At 37.7% G+C, this 25,852-nt stretch overlaps 1 protein-coding gene across 2 annotated transcripts in view; it reads left to right on the top strand.

The window, feature by feature from the left end:
• The first annotated feature begins 2,445 nt into the window (after positions 1 to 2,445).
• Positions 2,446 to 25,852, top strand: part of LOC110465364 — a 38,553-nt gene continuing 15,146 nt past the window's right edge. Inside the window, exon 1 of one of the 2 annotated variants that reach the window (XM_021521139.1) lies at positions 2,446 to 2,558. The gene's annotated coding sequence lies outside the window, so the exon portion shown is untranslated. Of the gene's footprint in view, positions 2,559 to 19,551; positions 19,938 to 25,852 lie in introns of those variants that run through there. The other variant, XM_021521131.1, reaches the window with a different exon arrangement.

Here is a 25,852-nt window from a genome sequence, read left to right as displayed (position 1 = left end):
AGGAGTAAGGTGGACAAGTATAGACGTAGGGTGGACAAGTATAGACGAAGGGTGGACAAGTATAGACGTAGGGTGGACAAGTATAGACGTAGGGTGGACAAGTATAGACATAGGGTGGATAAGTATAGACGTAGGGTGGACAAGTATAGACGTAGGGTGGACAAGTATAGACGTAGGGTGGACAAGTATAGACGTAGGGTGGACAAGTATAGACGTAGGGTGGACAAGTATAGACGTAGGGTGGACAAGTATAGACGTAGGGTGGACAAGTATAGACGTAGGGTGGACAAGTATAGACGTAGGGTGGACAAGTATAGACGTAGGGTGGACAAGTATAGACGTAGGGTGGACAAGTATAGACGTAGGGTGGACAAGTATAGACGTAGGGTGGACAAGTATAGACGTAGGGTGGACAAGTATAGACGTAGGGTGGACAAGTATAGACGTAGGGTGGACAAGTATAGACGTAGGGTGGACAAGTATAGACGTAGGGTGGACAAGTATAGACGTAGGGTGGACAAGTATAGACGTAGGGTGGACAAGTATAGACGTAGGGTGGACAAGTATAGACGTAGGGTGGACAAGTATAGACGTAGGGTGGACAAGTATAGACGTAGGGTGGACAAGTATAGACGTAGGGTGGACAAGTATAGACGTAGGGTGGACAAGTATAGACGTAGGGTGGACAAGTATAGACGTAGGGTGGACAAGTATAGACGTAGGGTGGACAAGTATAGACGTAGGGTGGACAAGTATAGACGTAGGGTGGACAAGTATAGACGTAGGGTGGACAAGTATAGACGTAGGGTGGACAAGTATAGACGTAGGGTGGACAAGTATAGACGTAGGGTGGACAAGTATAGACGTAGGGTGGACAAGTATAGACGTAGGGTGGACAAGTATAGACGTAGGGTGGACAAGTATAGACGTAGGGTGGACAAGTATAGACGTAGGGTGGACAAGTATAGACGTAGGGTGGACAAGTATAGACGTAGGGTGGACAAGTATAGACGTAGGGTGGACAAGTATAGACGTAGGCAGGACAAGTATAGACGTAAGCAGGACAAGTATAGACGTAGGGTGGACAAGTATAGACGTAGGGAGGACAAGTATAGACGTAGGGTGGACAAGTATAGACCTAGAGTGGGACAAGTATAGACGTAGGGTGGACAAGTAGAGACGTAGGGTGGACAAGTATAGACGTAGGGAGGACAAGAATAGACGTAGGGAGGACAAGTATAGACGTAGGGTGGACAGGTATAGACGTAGGGTGGACAAGGATAGACGGAGGGTGGACAAGTATAGACGTAGGGTGGACAGGTATAGACGTAGGGTGGACAAGTATAGACGGAGGGTGGACAAGTATAGACGTAGGGTGGACAGGTATAGACGTAGGGTGGACAAGTATAGACGTAAGCAGGACAAGTATAGACGTAGGGTGGGCAAGTATAGACGTAGGGTGGACTAAGTATAGACGTAGGGTGGACAAGTATAAACGTAGGGAGGACAAGTATAGACATAGGGTGGACAAGTATAGACGTAGGGTGAACTAGTATAGATGTAAAATGTAATTGCTCCAAAATATTCATTGAACAGATATAAGTGAGTCCTTGTTAAGTGATTCGACTTTGAACATACGAAGCGACGGCGTAAATCAACAGGAAGCGGCCATATTACCCCCTAAACTAATTTTAAGCGCCAATATAAACACTAAAGTATTAGTCCCCAACTAAACAGTTTAAGATTTGTCCCCAACTTAACACTTGAAGATGTTTTCCCATCTAAACACTTAAATGTTTGTCCCCGTCTAAACACTAAAAGATTTGCCCCCATCTAAACACTAAAATGTTTGTCATCGTCTAAACACTAATATGTTTGTCCCCATCAAAACACAAAAATGTTTGTCCATATAAATGCAAAAACTATTGTTGTCATATAAACAATAACAGGTTCGTCATCTTAAACGCTGAAAGTTTCGTTCCCTAGTTACAGTTAAAAAGTTCTTATAAATGTTTCAAGGTTCCTCCATCTATAAATAAAACTGTTACACTTCGTCTTAATGGAAACAAGAAAAACAATGATTCAATGGCGGATATCAGGCATGTTATATTGATCAAAAGGCGAAGTGGCAAGCTATGTTTAACAAGAGGCGTAGAAATCTATGTGCGTGACTATACAACAATAACATCTGTTCCCTTCTGCTGTTGATATGCAGCTCATGTTTTAGTTTTAACTTGTTATCGGATACTGTGAACTGGTTGACGAATACTGAACAATTTTGTTGCAGATAAAAATGTTTGTGTATGAGATATTGCTTTCATAACTGTATGTTTAAACGACTACGATTGGATCACACGGAACTCCGTTGGTGACCACGAACGTCAATTGACATGTTAATTTACTTATGAAGATTAAATATGTAAGTTCTCCACAGGTTTCATACAATAATGTGAACGCTCACGAATAGATATGTTCGATAAGGTAAAGTTCTGTTTGAGACACATCGTATAGGTGGGTATCTTACGGAGGCTAGTTCGCCGGTGTATAAACAGACAAAGGTAAGTTTTCTTGTTACAATATAAACAAAATGGTCAGAAATAATTATTAAGATATTAAGACAAAACCGATTCAGATATGAACCTAAAGGTACTTGACAATACTGATGAAATTATAAACAAGAAGGTCAAACAATACCGATTCAGATATAAATATAAAGGTACATGACATTATTGATGAAATTATAAACAAAGAAGTAAGAAATAAACACCTGTACACCATACATCAGACACGGTCTCGTACGCATACGGTGTACATGTATAAAGATAAACATCGCTGCATTGTACTTGGACACGGTGTCTCGTACACATACGGTGTACATGTATAAAGATAAACATCGCTGCATTGTACTTGGACACGGTGTCTCGTAACCAGTGGCAATTCACTCGCCGAAGTGTTTGTTTGTGCTTGTAGCTACTTGTGTAGTCATTAAGGACGTGCAAGGTTTGGTGGTGAAATAAAGCCAGAGTTTCCGGAGAAAAACCAACGACTTGTGGCCTGCTCCACGTAGGCCTCCAACCCGCGACCCAGTGGCGGAGGGATCAAGACGGTCAGGCACATTAACCACATGTCTATCGCGGTGTTAACATGCTAGTTTCCAAACAGAGAGACGCAATAATCCATATGCATGAAATAAACAAACAAACAAGGTTCGGTTGTCATACAGGATCAACATGCGGGTAAAACTTTCCGTGACTCATATGGGTGGCAGTTCGGGCCAAAAACGATATACAGTAACGCGTTAAAAAAGTAACGCGTTAGAAGTGACTTTTAACGCGTTGGAACTGACTTTTAACGCGTTAGAAGTGCATTTAGCGCGTTAAACGTCACTTCTAACGCGTTACAATGGTAAATGCACTGGTCAATCAGAGCAATCGTTTCATAGATGATGCTTTTGATACCTAAACAAATAAAAATGTTATGACAAATTATATTAAAAAACCCAGACAATACCCCATTTCCACATGATATGTTTCTTCTAAGTAATGTGGAAATAGGTTATTGTTTGGGTTTTTTTTTCAATATTAATAGACAAATCTTCATTCAATTGGAATAAAATATGACAGTTTTGATATATAAATAAAAATTTCCAGAGCCTTAAAAGTGGTGTCGGAACGCAATTTAGAATTTTTATAATTGATTTTCAGGAAATGCCCTATTTTGGGGGAACTTCAAAAAGTCATAATTCTTTTTATTTATTTTCCGATTTCCTTAAATGCCTTCGTTAGGTAAATACAAACACCTATGAACCCATGGCTACTTCACTACAATGTTTGGTTAAAATAAGTTTATTGACTGTTGAAAATTACATTTAAAACAAAAGTTTACGGAAAAGATGACGGACATTACACCACGGAATAAGATCAAATGTCCAAATAACCGTTATTAATGGATAAAATCAGCACCAATATAATCTTCATATTTTCCACAGAATTATTTGTCTAGAAAGAGACAAGGCGGGCTGTTGGGAATTTAATCGCCGTGGAGGATGCAGATTATTTCTGATTTCTAATTTTGAAAGACATGTCTTCTGATGTGGAAAAACAGCTCGGATGATCCAGGCACACATTAAACATTGATTATTTCATACTTGGAAATAATTTTGAAATATAAAGTCATGTTTAATAATTATAATTAGTTCTATACGAGGTATAAAATGCTCTTTAATTCCTCCCCGAATCAATTCTCATCTCTACTATGTTCTTCCCTGGCCACTTTCTATGCTATCCCAACAGCAGGAAACTTGAAAACACGAAAACGTCGCATACAAACACTAGTAATCGAATCGGCCGACAGGGACGAATGTCATTTGGCACAGCATTTTGGATGTACATGTGCAGTGTGTGTGCTGCAACTTTCACATGCATAATATTAGCATTGATATGAACATGAAAACGCACGAGTAGTCAATTATTCCGAAGCAACTATAATTCAACCGGTAATTATGTACCGTCAATCCGATCGTGTGTAGACACAAGAGGTGTATGGGCCTAAACGGCCACCTGAGGGAATTGGTAATGCCTGATAAAATCCAAGGCGACTACATTGCATAATGGGCCCGCCTGAAAAGTAAAACATCAGTTTTCAGGACCTTATGAAGAACATTTGAAACACTCTTTCTTGTCAATGCAGCCGTTTTTATGAAGACATGCATTACCTGTGCAATATACTCTACCTTTATCAGGAGAAATACTCAGGATCCCATCATTTTCCACCAATGTAGGTTCTTTCTCTTTTCCTGCCATTTCTGTCTCATTCCCCATGTCTGTACTAGTCCGTAAAACACTAATTATGTATTGAATAGACTTCAAGCCCAACTTATTAATTACAATAAAAAGAACAACAAACTATCAATCATGTCAACGTTGAATAGAATCTTAACAATTTATGACAATGACTAGAAACATATATATATATACAAATGACCATTTTTAAATACAAAAAAAAATATACCTTACAACTAAACAGAAAATCACTCTGGAAACGCTGCACTTCATAAATATTACATATGAATATTTATTGAGATCTGTGAAGGACAAATCGTGGATTTCATACACGTATTGAACCAGTGGATACCTTACTAAACCACCTAATTTATAATGATAATCACCAGATTTCACACTTATATAATATACAATACATGTTGTTCAACATCCGCGTGAACCTGGCAACTTTAATACTTGCATGCAACATCATTCATTATCGCAATGATACACACTTATCTGCTGTTCCTACCTCTTTCTTATACATTATCATTCTCATTCCTTTAAGGACTCCAAACAATTTTTATGTTCCTTTTATGTGATAATTTTATGTTCATACAGGAATTGTTTAATGAAGAAACGGGAAAGCAAAAATGACTTTTTAAAGTTCCCAAAAAATAGGACATAACCTGAAAATGAATTATAAAAATTATAAATTGCGTTCCGACACCACTTTCAAGGCTCTGGAAATTTTATTCAAATATCAAAACTGTCATATTTTATTAAATCAAATGAAGATTTGTTTATTAATATTGAAAAAAAATACAGACAACAACCCATTTCCGCATTACTGAGAAGAAAAACATGATGTGGAAATGGGTTATTGCCTGGGTTTTTTCAATATAAATAGTTATAACATTTTTATTTATTTTAAATATCAAAAGCATCATCTATGAAACGATTTTTCTGATTGGCCAGTGCATTTACCATTGTACCGCGTTAGCAATGAATTTTAACGCGTTAGAAGTGACTTTAAAGCGTTAAATGCACTTTTAACGCGTTACTGTATATCGTTTTTGGCCCGAACCGCCACCCATAGACTCATGTATATGTTAATTCTCTGTTTTGCTACTGTTTAGGACTCACACAACTTAATCAGCTATAACGTTTGTAGTTCCTATCTAAAATATGTTCCGGCTAATTACTGGGCCACTGAAGGAGTTTAATAAGGAACTGATGACACATTTTTAGATAAATGAAATGTTCGGGTATTTAACTTTTGAAAAATGTATACTTTTGGTATATTTCCATGTCTGTGTGCCGATTTGTACAGGTGCAAAATGTCTAGGGGCGTTTCTGTTTTGGGTCACCGGTTCTGCTTGTAAACTTCCCGTTGTCAACTTCTTGGCGATGTGAAACTCCAATATGCCACTAAACCTACCAAAAAGGTCATTTTTTAGCCTTTGCAAGGTATATATTTATGAATCTATACAGTTGTCACTGGTTTTGAACTTCAAATATTAAAGTCATTAGCTAAAACGTTTGGTAACAACACATAGTAAATGATTTAGTTGATTAGTTACCTAGGAATCGGGCTCCATTCCTGAGAGTTTTATCGTCTCTGTAAAACTGTTTTTCATTCTGTAATAATAATCAACCAATTGCAATAGATCGCACAATTGAGCGGACATTAGCGCAAAACGGGGCGAACGATTATTAAATCATACGATATTCCGCTGTATTTTAAATGAGTTGTGCAGTCTTACAACTGTATTAACAAAAACTAATAAGACATTAATGATTATGATATAAATGGACCGGTATTACATGTATGGATGATACAACAATGGGTATAGTAACACATTTATCGGTAACACAGCTATGGATAGCACATGCATGGGTTATACAACTACAGATATTAAAACTATTGGTAATACATGTGTCGGAAACACAAGTCTTGGTAACACGTGTATAGGTAACAACACGTTGGGTAACACGTGTGTTGGTAATAAAACAATGGTTAACACAAATATGGGTAATACAACTTTGGTTAGCATAACTAGGGGTTATGAAACTTATGCGATTATTGTTCTGTTGTAGTTATTCTTAGTGATTTTAATGTCGATTTGAAACGTTGCAATAGCAAATTAGAGGTCTTAACATCTAACTATAACCTATTTAACACTATTACAGAGGTTACTCGTGTAACTGCCGATACAGCTACACTTCTTGATCCTATATGTATTACTACCAACATAAAGTGTTTGGATAGCGGAATTTTTGATGTGGATAATACAATAAGCGATCACAAAGCTCATTTATCTTTTTCTTATTGTTGCAAGACATCTGATGAAAGACTTATTTGGAACTACAATAGAGCAGACAATTTTAATTTTAATGATTTGATAATGGCAGTAAACTGGCAATACCTGATTTGTAATGCACCTTCTATTGACTGTGCAGTAGAAAACTTTACAGCAAAATACCTAGAACTAGCTAGTACATGTATCCCAAATTCTAAAATAATTGTTCGCCCCTCAGATAAACCTTGGTTTGATACTGTCTTACGGAAACACTGTCGTATACGTGACCAAATGAAGTACAAAGCATTAAGTTCAAAGCGCCCGGATGATTGGTCAAAATATAAGAGCATACGAAATAAAGTTAATAATATGAAAAAGAAAGCTAAGGCTGACTTTTTCAGTAATCTCGAATCAATAAATCGAAAAATGAAAATCCTCGTGAATGCTGGAAAATTTTAAAAACTTTTTTCTCTTCTCCTGCCAGATCTATTCCTCCTTAGGATTATTCAGTTAATGACTGATCAAAAGTGGCATACAGTGACCAAGAAAAAGCTGAAGTTCTAAACAATAATTTCGCTTCAATTTCATGTACTGGTGAATCCAATGTCACTCTACCTGGTTTTCATAGAAAATGTCAAAACTCTCTCACTAATATTGCTATACATGCAAATGAAGTGTTTGATATTTTATCAATTCTAGATATTAGAAAGGCAGTTGGCCCTGCTAAGATCTGCCACCGTATGCTGAAGGCTACAGCCAGATCAATTTCACAGCCTCTCACTATGTTGTTCAATCGATCTATCAGAGAAGCTGTTTTCCCTTCCGAATGGAAAAAGGATTATGTCTTGCCGTTATTCAAAAAAAGGAAATGCACAACTTCCTTCCAACTATCGACCTATGTCTTTACTTAGCTGTCTGTCAAAAATTATGGAAAGGTGTGTTTTTAAGTATATTTTAACTTTGCAAGAGAGAATGATATGTTTTTATAAATACCAATCTGGGTTCCTTCCCGCTCATTCCACCGTTTACCATTTAATAGAACTGTACCATAACATTGTCACTGCTGCTGATAGAAAAGATTATTCTTGTACTGTATTCTGTGACTTGTCAAAGGCATTTGACAAAGTCTGGCATAGAGGTCTACTTTTTAAACTTCGTCAGTATGGCATAGGGGGTGAACTGCCATCTTGGGTGTCGAATTATTTAAGCAACAGACAACAATCTGTTATATGTGGTAATGGCGTCTCATCATTAAAATCAGTTACAGCAGGAGTTCCCCAGGGTTCTGTACTTGGGCCCCTGTTATTTCTCTTTTATATAAATGACCTCGCTGATCACATGGAAACTTTTGTCAGACTTTTCGAGGACGATTCATCTCTTCAGAAAACTTCCTCCAATCTTTATGAAATTGAACAAGCATTGAATCATGATTTACTATGTCTTCAGAACTGGTCTGACCAATGGCTTATAAAATTTAATCCTGCAAAGACTAAAGCGATCCTTTTCTCTTCTAGAAATGTCCCTGATAAACCAAACTTGGTATGCAACGATGAATCTATCGAGTTCACTGACTCGCATCGTCATTTAGGGGTCACTCTTAGTGGTAACTACAAATGGGCTGACCACGTAAACCAATTAATAAAATCTTCTTCTTAAAAAGTTACAGCTTTAAAAAAACTGAAATACAAAGTAAGTAAATCTACTCTTAATACTCTATATATATTATTTATTCGACCTGTGCTAGAATATGCTTCTAGTGTTGGGGACGGCTGCTCTGAACATTTGTCCGACTCTTTGGAAAAAGTACAATTGGAAGCAGCTAGGGTCATCTCCGGTCTTACGACCATTGCTTCACGCGAGGCATTATATTTAGAAACTGGATGGAAACCACTTAAAAAGAGAAGAGAAGAGCAGAAACTGTGTATTTTTTATAATATTCACTATAAACGTGCCCTAGCTTAATTAGAACACCTTATCCCACCAAGCAGGCGCGATTTAAACAGGGAGTTAAGAAACCCAGACAATTATCAGGCATCCCGTTGTCGTCCTGAAATTACAAATAAAAATTTTGTTCCGTCGTCTATACATTTATGGAATAATTTAGATAACGACATAAAATCCGGTGTTTCTCTTCAGACTTTTAAGAGTAAAATTTATCGTGTACCTCCATCTGTGCCTGATTATCTGCATACTGGAAATCGCTATCTTTCTGTCCTACATTGTACATGGCCGTATAATGCATCGTTGTAGTAGTTTACGGTCAGATTTATTTAGAGTAGTAATTTGTCGGTCCCCAAATTGTTTGTGCGGTGACGGTGTGGAAGATGCGAATCACTACTTCTTTACATGTTCAAATTGTGTTATTCAAAGACGTGTCTTATTTGATACATTGCGCGATTTAAATGTAGATTTTAATGGGGAAATAGTGACACTTACTCCTATGAAACAAACATCAATATAGTTAAATCGGTACAGACTTTTTTGAATACAACAAAGCGTTTTGATACTACCTGAACCAACCTTTTACAATCGGCATCAAATCTGCTCCCTCTCGACTTCCTTTCCCGTCTTTCATCTACTTTCTCTTCCAATCCCCCTCTACTTTTTGTGATAAAGTAGATTTAGACAAAAAATACATCTACCTTATTATTATCTTGTAAATTTATCTCTGTGTACATAGTACGCCACGTGATTTAAATGTAATTCATATGCTGTATTCGTGGAGAAGAGCTTGTAAGTTGTCAGAACTTGTCTCTCATCCATTTGTCTGTTTCGACAATAAAATATGTTTAAATCAGATGATGAAAAACGTTATACACTGAAGAAATTATTGTTTATATCACATGATTTTCTTTATTAGATATCTTAGATGTGTCTGTTGAAATGTCGTGCTGAAACAGCATTTTATTTACAGGTATTGCTGATATGGGTGAAACTAAAGGTGATGATATTTGTAAAAAAATATTCTTGTTCTCATGTTGTTGTTTTTTTATTGCTTAACATCTTAGCTGATTGAACATCAGCTAAGATCATTTAATGACGCCTCCCGGTGAAAGTGTTGGATAGCGTTACATGAACAACAAATCAACTTCGTTCTCTCATTATAACAATTTCTAGGAGAGTATGAATTTAATAACTTTAATGTAAACAAGAGAAATGTGTGAACATGTCTTTTGACTTCCATCTCCATTTATCACAGCTACCAGTCAAGTCATAGACGAAACTTGGGTGATTGACGGTTGTGATTTTAGAGGTTTTTGACTATCTGACGTATAATGCCAGGCTGGATTAGAGTCTACCGTCCGTCCGTAATTTGTCACTCCTGTTAACCGTGCGTATTAACAGGAGTTCAACCGCTTCCCCATGAGAAAAGTTGTCTCTGAGACACGTCTACTCTACCCAACTACGTGTCTCCGAAACCATCGTAGGAGAAAGCATTTGCCTTCTCGCTACCGTCTCCACTAGAAAGTGATGTTCCCTTTCATTATAGGGAGCGTTTATCACTTCTCTGTGTGTTGCCACACAGAGTTTGAGCTCTGCATACATGTATAGGGCTGCCTCATGGTGCAGTCCTAATTTACGACAGAGAAAGATGATGGTTGGGTACTTCTACCGTCCATCGTCGTGTAGAAAGTGGATGAATTGTGGCTATGTGTGTTACTTTAAACCTGTGTGCCCTATAAAGTATATCAGTAAGGATACGGAATATCTTCACTTATCAATTTTTTTCATCTCATGAATGACAAATATTGACGGGAGTGTGATCAGGTTACTAAGGTGTGATGTACATTTTATTACATGCTTTCATCTTAATAATATTAATGGGAGTCGGATCGAACCACCGAGCTACTACGGTGTGATTGATTCAGGTACGTCTTATCAAATACTTCCATCTAAATGAAAAAAATATTCCTACTCCCTCGAGCTACCATCTGCTCGACCCTGCAACATGGGAGATACATGTATATATACGGTTCGAGTGTTCAGTGTATGGCTTACCAAATAATCTTAATGTAATGTTTTTTCCTTCGGCAGGATGCCTTCTTTATTTGAAAGGATGGGTTCGATTGTAAAACTAAAAGAGGTTTAACAAACAAACAAAAAAGTCTATTTCGTTCTTTCTTGATCTGAGACATTGAATGTGTCGAACATTCTCCTCAGTCAATATATATATATATCTAGATATCCCTAAAAAAAAGGACCATTACATAGGGACTGGGATTTAGACCGAACCCCTAAAAAACGGACCTATACATAGGAACCTTCACATGGGGGACCTTTTATTACCTAACAAAAGGGACCTACACACAGGAGACCTTATATACAGGGACCGGTACATTTTAATAAATTATACCCCTAACCAAGGGACCTAAGATAGTCATGGACCTACACACATTGACTGGGACCTTTTATTACCTAACAAAGGGACCTTTTGTTACCTTAAACTCCTAACAAAGGAAACTAAGATAAACTGGGACCTTTTACATGGACTTGGACCTTTTACATGGACAGGGACCTTTTACACGGACTGGGACCTTTCGTACCTCATATTCCTAATAAAGGGACCTTTTATATGGACTGGTACCTTTTATATGGACTGGGACCTTTTATATTGACTGGGACCTTTTACATTGGTGGCTACAGGTATAGAGAATACATAACGTTTACACTCACCTTCATGGTTTAGTAACTTGGCAACTTCAGTAATGCGTTGAAAATGGATGTAGTACACATTACTCTCGTAGAAAAGATGTAGCCATGTACAATGTACATCAAGCACTGGCTTGGTTCTAGCTATACAGGGCTGTACAGTCTTTACAAAGTCTGTTTTATCCTTTTTACTAATACCATTGACATAGGTTTTTTTATGAAAAATATACATTGTACATTTAGTATTAAACTATGTTGTATCAGGTTAATCAACAACATTAACTTATAATGACTTTATTAGACCATTTATTGGACCTCAGACAGGGAAATCTAACGTAATACTACGTGACTGGATTTTCTATCTCGTCCAATCTGTCTGGCAATTTCATGCGACACACCTCGATGCATTCATCCAGACGCCAAAGCTAAATTAATAATGCGAATAACCAATGGTCTGTTCTGTCGATATATGTGAAGTTTTAATGTTGTTAGATTCCTGATTTGTATATAAAATATAATCTTTTCAGCATAATTGAGTATTTCTAGTTATTATGTTACTACACAAATAAGATGCATCTTTTGTTAGACTATCAGTGACTATCTTGTGTTTTAGTAACGACAGAACTGATGATACTGTCAATCTCTACTGCCTAGCATTCAATACTTATTAGTGAGGACAGTTTGTCTTTACCTTGGTGATATGAAATGTCCGATATGACGCCTTTATATTAAATATTGATCAAATGGAGCACATATACACAACAGCAGATTGATCCATCTTGTATAGATTGTCTGACAGACATACCTGACGATAAAATAACACTAAAGAATAAATAAAACAGTCTGGATTTTATTCACGAGAAGTACAATAAATGCTTATACCACTTATTTGATTTTCCCCGATAAAAACAATCTTTCATCGATACCCAACGCAGTACCAAAGTTAAACTTACAGGGCCATTTGCCATGCTGAATATATACACCAAATACATAGTAAATAACCTCTAGCACAAAACCAAGGGACCAAATTCACCTTGAGCAGATGACAAACGAGTGTTGGAGAACAATAAAGACAACATATCCCCCCACCAAGTATATTTTAAACGCGGTAAAATTGCTGACTAGAATAGTCTTCTGTCAGGCAGCATGGATTGCAAGGTTCTTAGCATCGACGAATTCTGTATTTTGACAATCCTTAAACACATAGTAAGACGTCATTACCTCCACAGTGAATGACCAAACTGACAGGAGGGTTTTCGATATGAATCAAAATATTTATATGACGAACCAGATTATTTCAGTTCATCCCCACGTTTGCATACCACACAACATATGCCTTGTTAAGATGATTTTAGGAAGGTAATGGACGCAGGAATATTTTCGATATAATGATGATACATGAAGATGTTTTGGGACATTTCAAAAGTCGGGCTTCGGAGGTTCTACACCCCTTGGGACTCTATACTTGGTATTTGTTATAAATTAGATTTCCATGTTCATAGTCTTGACTGAATGCCTATTTCAATCTTAATTAAACTCAGTGTTAATGATCTATATGGCACCCTTGTATGCGGAACCTTTTAAATGTTGGGTACGGGCATCCGTTCAATCTTAATTAGACTCAGTGTTAATGATCTTCATGGCACCCTTGTATGCGGAACCTGTTAAATGTTCTGTACGGACATCCGTTCAATCTTAATTAGACTCAGTGTTAATGATCTATATGGCACCATTGTATGCGGAACCTGTTAAATGTTGGATACGGGCATCCGTTCAATCTTCATTAGACTCAGTGTTAATGATCTATATGCCATCCCTTGTATGCAGAACCCGTTAAATGTTGGGTATGGGCATCCGTTCAATCTTAATTAGACTCAGTGTTAATGATCTATATGCCACTCCTTGTATGCAGAACCTGTTAAATGTTGGGTACGGGCATCCGTTCAATCTTAATTAGACTCGCCGTGAATGATCTATATGGCACCCTTGCATGCGGAACCTGTTAAATGTTGGATACGAGCATCCGTTCAATCTTCATTAGACACAGTGTTAATGATCTATATGGCACCCGTGGATGCGGAACCTGTTAAATGTTGGTTGGGTACGGGCATCCGTTCAATATTAATTAGACTCAGTGTTAATGATCTATTTGGCACCCTTGTATGCGGAACCTGTTAAATGTTCTGTACAGACATCCGTTCAATCTTAATTAGCCTCAGTGTTAATGATCTATATGGCACCACTTGTATGCGGAACCTGTTAAATGTTCTGTACAGACATCCGTTCAATCTTAATTAGCCTCAGTGTTAATGATCTATATGGCACCATTGTATGCGGAACCTGTGAAATGTTGGATACGGGCATCCGTTCAATCTTCATTAGACACCCATCTATATGCCACTCCTTCTATGCAGAACCTGTTAAATGTTGGGTACGGTCATCCGTTCAATCTTAATTAGACTCGGTGTGAATGATCTATATGGCACCCTTGCATGCGGAACCTGTTAAATGTTGGATTCGGGCATCCGTTCAATCTTCATTAGACTCGCCGTGAATGATCTTTATGGCACCCTTATATGCGCAACCTGTTAAATGTTGGTTACGGGCATCCGTTCAATCTTCATTAGACACAGTGTTAATGATCTATATGGCACCCTTATATGCGGAACCTGTTAAATGTTGGTTGGGTACGGGCATCCGTTCAATCTTCATTAGACTCAGTGTTAATGATCTATATGGAACCCTTGTATGCGGAACCTGTTAAATGTTGGGTACGGGCATCCGTTCAATCTTAATTAGACTCAGTGTTAATGATCTATATACCACCCCATGTATGCAGAACCTGTTAAATGTTGGGTACGGGCATCCGTTCAATCTTAATTAGACTCGCCGTGAATGATCTTTATGGCACCCTTATATGCGCAACCTGTTAAATGTTGGTTACGGGCATCCGTTCAATCTTCATTAGACTCAGTGTTAATGATCTGTATGGCACCCTTGTATGCGGAACCTTTTAAATGTTGGGTACTGACATCCGTTCAATCTTAATTAGCCTCAGTGTTAATGATCTATATGGCACCCTTGTATGCGGAACCTGTTAAATGTTGGGTACCTATATGGCACACTTGTATGCGGAACCTGTTAAATGTTGGTTACGGGCATCCGTTCAATCTCATTAGACTCAGTGTTAATGATCTATATGCCCCCCCTTGTATGCGGAACCTGTTTAATGTTGGGTACGAGCATCCGTTCAATCTTAATTAGGCTCAGTGTTAATGATCTATATGCCACCCCTTGTATGCGGAACCTGTTAAATGTTGTGTACGGACATCCGTTCAATCTTAATTAGACTCAGTATTAATGATCTATATGGCACCCTTCTTTATGGCACCCTTATATGCGCAACCTGTTAAATGTTGGTTATGGGCATCCGTTCAATCTTCATTAGACCCAGTGTTAATGATCTATATGGCACCCCTTGTGTGCGGAACCTGTTAAATGTTGGGTACCGACATCTGTTCAATCTTAATTAGACTCGCCGTGAATGATCTATATGGCACACTTGTATGCGGAACCTGTTAAATGTTGGTTGCGGGCATCCGTTCAATCTTAATTAAACTCATTGTTAATTATCTATATGGCACCCTTGTATGCGGAACCTTTTAAATGTTGGGTACTGACATCCGTTCAATCTTAATTAGCCTCAGTGTTAATGATCTATATGTCACCCTTGTATGCGGAACCTGTTAAATGTTGGGTACGGGCATCCGTTCAATCTTAATTAGACTCAGAGTTAATGATCTATATGGCACCCCTTGTTTGCGGAACCTGTTAAATGTTGGGTACCGACATCTGTTCAAGCTTAATTAGACTCGCCGTGAATGATCTATATGGCACACTTGTATGCGGAACCTGTTAAATGTTGGGTTCGGGCATCCGTTCAATCTTCATTAGACTCAGTTTTAATTATCTATATGCCACCCCTTGTATGCGCAACCTGTTAAATGTTGGGTACGGGCATACGTTCAATCTTCATTAGACTCAGTGTTAATTATCTATATGGCCCCCCTTGTGTGCGGAACCTGTTAAATGTTGGGTACCGACATCTGTTCAAGCTTAATTAGACTCGCCGTGAATGATCTATATGGCACACTTGTATGCGGAACCTGTTAAATGTTGGTTGCGGGCATCCGTTCAATCTTAATTAAACTCATTGTTAATTATCTGTATGGCACCCTTGTATGCGGAACCTTTTAAATGTTGGGTACTGACAGCCGTTCAATCTTAATTAGCCTCAGTGTTAATGATCTATATGGCACCCTTGTATGCGGAACCTGTTAGATGTTGGGTACGGGCATCCGTTCAATCTTCATTAGACACCCTTCTATGCGGAACCTGTTAAATGTTGGGTACGGGCATCCGTTCAATCTTAATTAGACTCAGTGTGAATGATCTATATGGCACCCCTTGTATGCACAACCTGTTAAATGTTGGATACGGGAATCCGTTCAATCCTAATTCGACTCAGTGTTAATGATATATATGACACCCTTGTATGCGGAACCTGTTAAATGTTGGGTACGGGAATCCGTTCAATCTTAATTCGACTCAGTGTTAATGAGCTATATGACACCCTTGTATGCGGAACCTGTTAAATGTTGGGTACGGGCATCCGTTCAATCTTAATTAGACTCATTGTTAATGATCTATATGACACCCTTGTATGCGGTACCTGTTAAATGTAGGGTACGGGCAACCGTTCAATCTTAATTAGACTCAGTGTTAATGATCTATATGGCACCCCTTGTATGCGGATCCTTTTAAATGTTGGGTACGGGCATCCGTTCAATCTTAATTAGACTCATTGTTAATGATCTATATGACACCCTTGTATGCGGAACCTGTTAAATGTTGGATACGGGCATCGGTTCAATCTTAATTAGACTAAGTGTTAATGATCTATATGGCACCCTTGTATGCGGTACCTGTTAAATGTAGGGTACGGGCAACCGTTCAATCTTAATTAGACTCAGTGTTAATGATCTATATGGCACCCTTGTATGCGGAACCTGTTAAATGTTGGGTATGGGCATCCGTTCAATCTTAATTAGACTCAGTATTAATGATCTATATGGCACCCTTGTTTGCGGAACCTGTTAAATGTTGGGTACGGGCTTCCGTTCAATCTTAATTAGACTCAGTGTTAATGATCTATATGGCACCCCTTGTGTGCGGAACCTGTTAAATGTTGGGTATGGGCATCTGTTCAATCTTAATTAGACTCAGTATTAATGATCTATATGGCAACCTTGTTTGCGGAACCTGTTAAATGTTGGGTACGGGCTTCCGTTCAATCATAATTAGACTCAGTGTTAATGATCTATATGGCACCCCTTGTATGCGGAACCTGTTAAATGTTGGGTACGGGCATCCGTTCAATCTTAATTAGACTCAGTGTTAATGATCTATAATGCACCCTTGTATGCGGAACCTGTTAAATGTTGGGTATGGGCATCCGTTCAATCTTAATTAGACTCAGTATTAATGATCTATATGGCACCCTTGTATGCGGAACCCGTTAAATGTTGGGTACGGGCATCCGTTCAATCTTAATTAGACTCAGTGTTAATGATCTACATGTATATGGCACCCCTTGTATGCACAACCTGTTAAATGTTGGGTACGGACATCCGTTCCAGGTATTTGTTACAATTGCAACCCTTTTTAACTTCGCCTTCTAGTTCAAGATAAAAAGTCGGCAATATGTCCTGTTTTATATTATTCGTGTAAAACCTAGCCAGATGATCACATGACTCACACGATATTGATACAAAAAGCAGACAGCTTGAGTTATATCATACGAGAACGGGCCTATAACATGTAGTATTATAAAACGAAGGGAAATATACGTATTGCGTTTATTATGAGCAGAGTAACGGATTAACATTCCTGGGTATTTTAAATGTGCATCTCAATCCTCCGGTGTAGGTTAAAGTCGTGTGTAAGACGTCGGGAGAAGTATGTACAGTTGTGGGATCGCACAACGTTACACGATGTGCGGTGTGCGCACGATGTGTGCACGGTGTGTGAACGGTGTGTGCACGATGTGCGAACGATAAAAAGTTGGACGATCATTGCTTGAGCACATTTGTGTGCACGATGGACGAACGATGTGCGATAACAATCGTGGTTGGTGTAAATTGAGGAATGCCTTAACAATATATACGGTTTCGTGTGTAAACAAAAAAATTGTGTACCTGGATCGTAGTTTTACCCCGCCCGGGGCGCTTACGTATTTCGTCGGGTAGGGCCAAAGGTGTAAAAACCCAGGTGAAGGGGAGCTGTAGGCAAACCGAATGCAAATAACAAATACTAAACGTACCGTATCGCATATCAGCTCTATGTGTCAGGTACAGGCCAGGTAAAACTCCGGTCACCTATCAAATTGTTATTTACCTGTTCTGTTACCTTGCGCACGCTATTTTTGGTGCGTTGTGCGGTCACACAACTGTATATACATGTAATGCAGACATATGTACAAGAATGCATTTCAGTACACACCCATGGTTCAGTTACTTGAAAACTTAAGTGATGATTTAAATACTGAATGAAGTACACCTTACTCATTGATATTTAGTCATATACATAAAACACTGAGATTTGGTTCTAGCTTTACATGACTGTACAGTCTTAGCAAAGTATGTTTCATCCGGTTTACCAACAGTATTAACAGAGGTTTTCCTATTAACAATCTAAAGTATATATCAGACCCTGATGTATCAGATCTAACAGCAACCTGAAATTCATTATTCCTCAAGGGTATATACCTTATCACAGTTTTTGCATTAAGTAGTGTGTTTCGGGTGTACATTTTTTAACGGAAACACACAGCTATCGCTACATACATACAAACGTTACAAACAGAGACAAACGCATTCCTAGCTGAACGGTGACACGCTCTTTGTGATATTCGTAACGACTTAACTTTACTTACTTGATCTGTTCTCGTCTACATACCTTTTTATGGCGATGTCACCGTAAGCATCTATGGTTAGCCAGTTGTCAGAATAGTGTTTCCGGGTTGAGTTTAATGCTATTGTATCCAAGTAAGGACGTTTCAGTAAGAAAAGTTTCCAAAAATTGCTCATGAGAAGTCCAGCTATCTTGGAACAACGCTTCTATGCAAGATATAACATCATGAAAAAAACTAAACCATCGGCAACAATTTTGATACACTTTCTCCAATGTCAATTACATGTACATTAATGCACATATACTGATGGTTACATCACCGACTTTACAACAAACTTTTCTATCATTTGAAAGAATTATTTTGTCAATTTCACAGGGTTTGTATCTAAATTATCTTCTTAATATTGATGATGCAATTCACATTTACAATATTGCACATGAATTTTCTGATGCCGGTATCAGTCAAATCATATATTTATGGAAGGAAATTAATTTTATTTCAGAATAAAACCGTAGGTTTGCTGTGTCAGAAAAAAATGATATAAATATATAACAGTTTAGTTTGGCTTTAAAGAATCAAAATATTACATAAACAAATGTAGTGTATGCAGAAAGGAAATTATCTGTAGCCATACAAATAACACTATTTTCTGTTGTAAAGATATGACACCAAGAAAGTTTTTATTGCAAGTCTAATTAAAACACGAGACATGAGCTTTGAAAACACCTCTTGTATATAACCGTAATAACATAGGTTTTTTCACTTTAAATATATGTAGCTTTCAGCTCCCTGTCAGACTTATATGCTTTAGCATCCGGGTACGTACTCGATATTTGAATCCAATATATAAGATCTAACAGCAAGCTAGCTTTAGTATATTTGCTCAGTTTCAGAGATGACATAAATGTGCGGTAAGCGTGTCGAACTGTCCCAAACGGGAGAGGGGGTAAACTCTACACCGCGTTGAAAGTTTTCACGACACGTAAACAATTCTACCCTGTAAATACAGCGTTGTGTACGAGTTTTTTGTGTGACCGTTTACTACTTTTCACCAAACTTTTCCCTTTTCTAAGCGTGTGAAACACACGCCATCCAAACACTATGAGCGTACTTAAGACTGTCAAACGTGATGCAAAGGTACAAATAGCGCTGGATATAGCTGGATACATGTTTAATACAAGAGGAGTGAGAAACAGATTGTGATTTGGAGACAAAACTCGGCAGAATCAGTAACCGTGCAAAAAACATTGTGTAAGTATTCTTATAAAACCTTTTTTTTTTTAAATTTGCATGGTCTGTTTTAAAGGTGTTTGCTGCATATACATGTACTCAGTTTTGTCCCAAACTAAGAATCGTTCCTCCTCGTACACGTATATCGGCTAGAAGTGTTGTCCTCATATCAACACTTAAAGGTTTGTCTCCTACATGTATTATAACGTTTCTTATATAAACACTATGTAACATACAAATACTAAAACATTTGTCCCCGACTAAACATTAAAGGGTTAATCCGCGTCTAACCATTAAAAGGTTTATCCCTGTCTAAACACTACCGGGTTTCTATCCGTCTAAACATTAAAATGTTTATCCTCGTCTCAACATTAAAAGGTTTATCCCCGTCTTAACATTAAAAGGTTTATTCTCAATTAAACTCTAAATGGCCTATTCTCGTTTAAAACTAAAAGTGTTTATCTCCATCTAAACACTAAAGGGTGTATCCCCGTCTAAACACTAAAAGGTTTATCCCCGTCTTAACTCTTAATGGTTTATACCCGTCTAAACATTAAAGATGTATTCCCGTCTAAACACTACCGGGTTCCTCTTTGTCTAAACATTAAAAGGGTTCATTCCCATATATTTACATTCTCACTGTTTCCTCTGATAAAAAAAGTGTTGTTATGTCTATACACATTGAAAACTCTTGAAGGTTTATGTAAATCAAAAACTACTTAGTGAAGTACAACATTTTATATTGTCGGGTTTTACTCTTAAAAATCATATTAAAAGGATTTCCCAGAATACGAGGGATTGCTTCTAGTAGAATGTGTCCCCTCCTCCGCCGCTACACGACTCGGACGCTCAACCCCTGTAAACATTTTAATTTACCTATAGGGCAACTTGATTTGATAAGGATTATAGTCTTTTTCTTGAAAAGTGTCTGAGTTTCAACAAGTGAATCTACCTGTAAAACTTACCTGTTGGAATTCAAGCACATATATCACGGAATTATATTAATATAAATATACATATATACTTTGTTCACTTATCCTTTTTCTATATTTTTATATTTTTATTGTGAGAATTGGAAATACCCTCAACAAGTATTCAGGCATCAGTTTCATAAACGTTTCCTTACCTTAAGGAAATTGCTTATGCTTCTTTCCATATGATATTGGCGTTTAAGGGAAATCAAGTTAAAGAATTTTTCCCTAAATTTATTGTAATGCTTTATATATACAATTTAAACGTCATAGTATGCAGATTAAAATGCAACATGTATGTATATATGGCTGGCAGTCCAGTCGTTATTTTAAAAAGCATGAAAAAATGTATCATCTGAGCTACTCAAAATCGAACACTATTGACAGACTTTGGGCTTTAAAGTATAAATTATATCAAATAAAAAACTATAAAAGTTAAATTTAAATAAGGTAATACAGACAGTGCAACAGTTACCTAACCCCTTGAGTGCCACAGGAATCTTCTTAGAGAGTGCCAAGCCAAATTTTGATCAAAATGTGATTTGAAAATATATGACGTAGAACAATTGAACAATAATAATAATAATAAATAATATACAACATTGGATATAGCGCCATATCTAGCTAACATAAGCCACTCTAAAGCGCTTTACAGTAGATAGATGTACAATTTTATACAGTCAATACAATTAGCATATATATATTAATCAATACAATATTGAGGAATTCGCAGGAGCTGCCTGATCAGGCGCTAACTACTAGTCCTATGCCACCTGGCTAATATCTCCATATGCGTGTATGTCTGTGTGAGTGCTGGAGATGTATTGTGTTCTGTTTGTAGTGGGACCGTGCTTCCAACGTTATCATTTATAGTGCCACCTCACTTGAATGCTACAGCACAGATACCGCAACACCCACCCCAGACCATTTTATACTCCACCTGGGTTGTTGGAGTTGTGTGGGAAGGAGAAAAACACTATCTCTAATATTCCATGGGCCATATGACAATGGGCCAGGCGATGGCGTCACGCCATTGTGTAAACCTGAGGTCTCTAGAATGAAAACCGTCACAAAATGGATTTGTTTTCAACGGTGTTCGTTGGTAAATGTGTCAATGTACAACCAAGCAAAGTGTACATAACATGTAGCATGTACTATTTGTCGAACTTGAGGTGTTATTACAAAAGCTCCCTCATTGAATGGTATTAATCCTGGAAATAATGATTTTTTTCGCATTACATATGCCAATTTGTCCAAACAAAAAACCACAAAACATGCATAGAAATAATGAAAGGTATATATTATTTAGTCTTTACGACGGCATCTGTGTCGTGCAAGTCATAGTGCATCCATGTACTCCACGGAAACACCTAGAGCATGCCGTACTCGCATGGCGCTTCCGTTGCCCCTGACATGCGAATAGACACTTGTTACGGCACGATTTCTCACCTAGACACGTTTCTCACCCGGGTGAGAAATCGTGCAAAACATATGGGCATAGGTGACACGTTTTCTCACCCCAACTCTCAATTAGGGATGGAATTTGTCAGTGATGTCTTAAAACTTGCCTAAGGGTACATGTAATAGATGAGCTAACATGATTTCAAAGGAGTAATAGATAAATGTACAAGATGCCTAATATTTATTGATTGATTTTTCTATCTATCTATTATATATAATGTATTGCTTTTTACCGAAAGTCGATCTAAACCCCTAAAACATGTAAAAATTACATTTTATGTTTCTTTGCTATGACTATTGGACTAAATTTATAAGGTTTTGTCCATATAAATAAATGCACTTCTGGTCTTTATAATATACAAGTGTTTTTTGTTATAAAATGTTGTTTGAAACGTTTAACATTTAAGACCACAGTTACCTTAAAAGTAAGTCAAGTGTTCCGCAACCGTTCAAGGTATCTGGTGGTCAAATATTAAGACTACTTGTCACAGGTGGTACATAAATATAGTTGATAAACTACTGACGTACGATACCACAGCATAGCATTACAGACACTTCGAGGCAGGAATTTGATATACAATAAAACAAAGTAACCTGAAACTATATAAAAAGACCACAACAGGATCCAAGAAGAGACGTATAAACAAACATGTGTTCAAAAATTACTGAGACTGATAGGTGATGCGGAAAGTTAAACGCATTTTACATCATATTATGTAATACATGCCGTAATGTCACCTTGTTGTTTTAAATTATTTATGCACTAGAATGCTTTAGCTGCAAATCAGATGCAAACGAAATCCGATACGCTTTGTTATGATAAAGGGAACCTTATTTTTTAACATACCACACAAAGATTCAGTGAGGCGACAAACCGGTAGACATTTACGGTGGCCCGTTAGAGCTATAATATGAAAATTATTTATTAATGACTGCCACAAATTATCTGGAATTGCTTATCACACGAAAGTTTATAAATCTATAATTTATCCATTTACTTTTGAAATACGTAACAGAAGTCTTAAAAAATCTTCACAGATTAAATGAGACGATGAAAAAAAAACTGTTGCCCGATTCATACAATCCACGTGCGCGCACCTTCTTAAACACATTCAAACGCAATCCGGTTCACCTAAATTGACTTCAACACGGATATCGACAACATCAGTATTGTGCGAGAATCTACATGTCATCAAGCCAATAACAGCTGGTTACTGTAAATCAGTTATTCCTCTGAATTTAGTTTTAAACTGTCGCTCGGTGCCCAAATGCCCCGTGGTATAATGAAAATCTCCGCGTAGAAAAATAGAACCGTTGAAAAGCAGATACAGTGGCGAAGGACCAAATTAACCGTTCACCAACAGATTTATAGGGAACAATGTCGACTAGTTGGTTCACGTCTCATTCAGTCAAAGAATGCTTATTATTTCGAAAGATTTGAAGAATGTGGTTAGGACCATAGGCAGCTTTTCAGACTCACCAAAAACTTAATGGGTCAGAAAAGTGAAATTATCCTACCAAGCTGTAATTCTGAGAAAGACTTGTCAAACAAGTTCAGTGATTACTTTCTGAATAAAATCAGCTCGATCAGAAAAAATATATCGGAAGTGAACTCTAATGCTGACAATGATATCTTTGTCATGACTGCTGACATTAAATTAATTTTAAAAGCTCTCACCAACAACCCAGGACGAGTTGCGCAATATCATCATGACCTCGCGATCGATGTCCTGTGAGCTTGATCCACTGCATACAGATCTAGTAAACCAATGTATTGAAGCACTGCTTCCTTTGATTACATCAATCATGAACAAATCATTGGCTGAATCAAAGGTTCCATTGTGTTTCAGGAAGGCACATGTTAGACCATTGTTGAAGAAGCCTGGAATGGACAAGGAGGAGTTGAAGAACTACCGCCTACTATCAAATCTGCCTTTTCTGTCTAAGATCTTGGAGATCTTGTGTCCCGGTCTAAGATCTTGTGTCCCGGTGTTTAAAGGCTCTCCATGCAAACAGTCTCCATGACAACCTGCAATCGGCCTACCGCCCTGGACACTACTGAGACGGCCCACCTACGTGTTCATAATGACATAGCTTCTGCATTGTATAACAAGTGCAAAGCGGTGCTTGTCATGCTAGTTTTGACAGCTGCATTAGACGTCATCGACTATGGCATACTTTAGAAACGTCTGGAGTACTCTTATGGAGTGACTGATACCGAACTATGCTGGATACAGTCTTATCTAAGTGAACAACGACAGATATCAGTACCTGGATGAACGCCAACATGCTAAAGCTTAATCAGGAAAAGATTGAACTAATCGTCTTTTCCCCAAAGTGTCAGCAAACAATGGCTCTCCAGCTCAAGGTCGATGCCAAATCTATTGAGACTGTCCCAGCTGTTAAAAAATTGTAATTTGATAGTTCACTGAACGTGGAGAAACAAGTGAACGCTATAGCCAAATCATGTTACTACCGGATCAGGAACATTGGCTGTAACCGGCAGTTTATAACTACAGATACATGCAATATTTTGGTGCTTTCACTTCTTACCTCTCATTTGGATTATATTAACGCCCTGCTCTGTGGTATATCTGACAAATTAACTAGTCGTCTGCAGATCTAGAGGGTCCAGAACACTGCAGCACTGCTGGTTACTCGTACTCGAAAGAGAGAGTACATCACACCTGTGCTATATGCATTGCACTGGTTACCTGTACGATACAAGTCGCAGTACAAAATTTTGGTGTACACATACAAGGCACTGAATGGAAAAGTTCCCCAGTACCTACAGGAGCTATTAAAAGAATCTGAACGAAAAAAATCAAACTATTGTTACACTGTATCGCCGCCACGATCACTGCGGTCGGAGTCAGAATCATTGTTGTGTGTCCCAAAATATCGTACTTTGACTATGGAAACCGGTGCTTTGGGAAGGTTTCGGCCATGTGTGGAATAGCTTAACATCTGCTATTAGAAAGTCAAATACCCTGGTCAAATTCAAGAAAGACATCAAAACTTACCTCTTCATGTCTGAATTTTAGGCTCTTTGCAAAAGATGTAATGTAAATACCCCCTTCATTTATTCATTTATGTGCACATTGCGATGATTATCTGCTTGCTTAATGTATAAAAGTGATTGTAAGCCTTTTATTATAACTAATTATATATAATACTATTATCCATATGATGTAAAGCGCTTTAGAGTATTTTTACAAATTATACAGGGCGCTATATAAATGTTCTTTTGATGGCAGTACCTATATTTATCTATTTATCTATTATTCTTATATTTTTAATTCCACTAAATATCCTAAATATAAAGACGTTTTCAAAAGACAATTTGCGAGTATAGTATATGTAACAAAGGACACCTTTCTTTGGCCAAAGGAACGAAGGACACGCATTTTTACACAACATGAACTTACTAAAGCAGATGTGAAATCATTGCTCTGGAAGGGTACATACATTTCATTTTTTTTATAAAGTTTAACGATATCTAAT

This window comes from Mizuhopecten yessoensis, unplaced genomic scaffold (assembly GCF_002113885.1).
Source record: "Mizuhopecten yessoensis strain PY_sf001 unplaced genomic scaffold, ASM211388v2 scaffold1579, whole genome shotgun sequence".
Lineage (NCBI taxonomy): Eukaryota > Metazoa > Mollusca > Bivalvia > Pectinida > Pectinidae > Mizuhopecten > Mizuhopecten yessoensis.
This window is presented reverse-complemented; position numbering and strand designations above follow the sequence as displayed.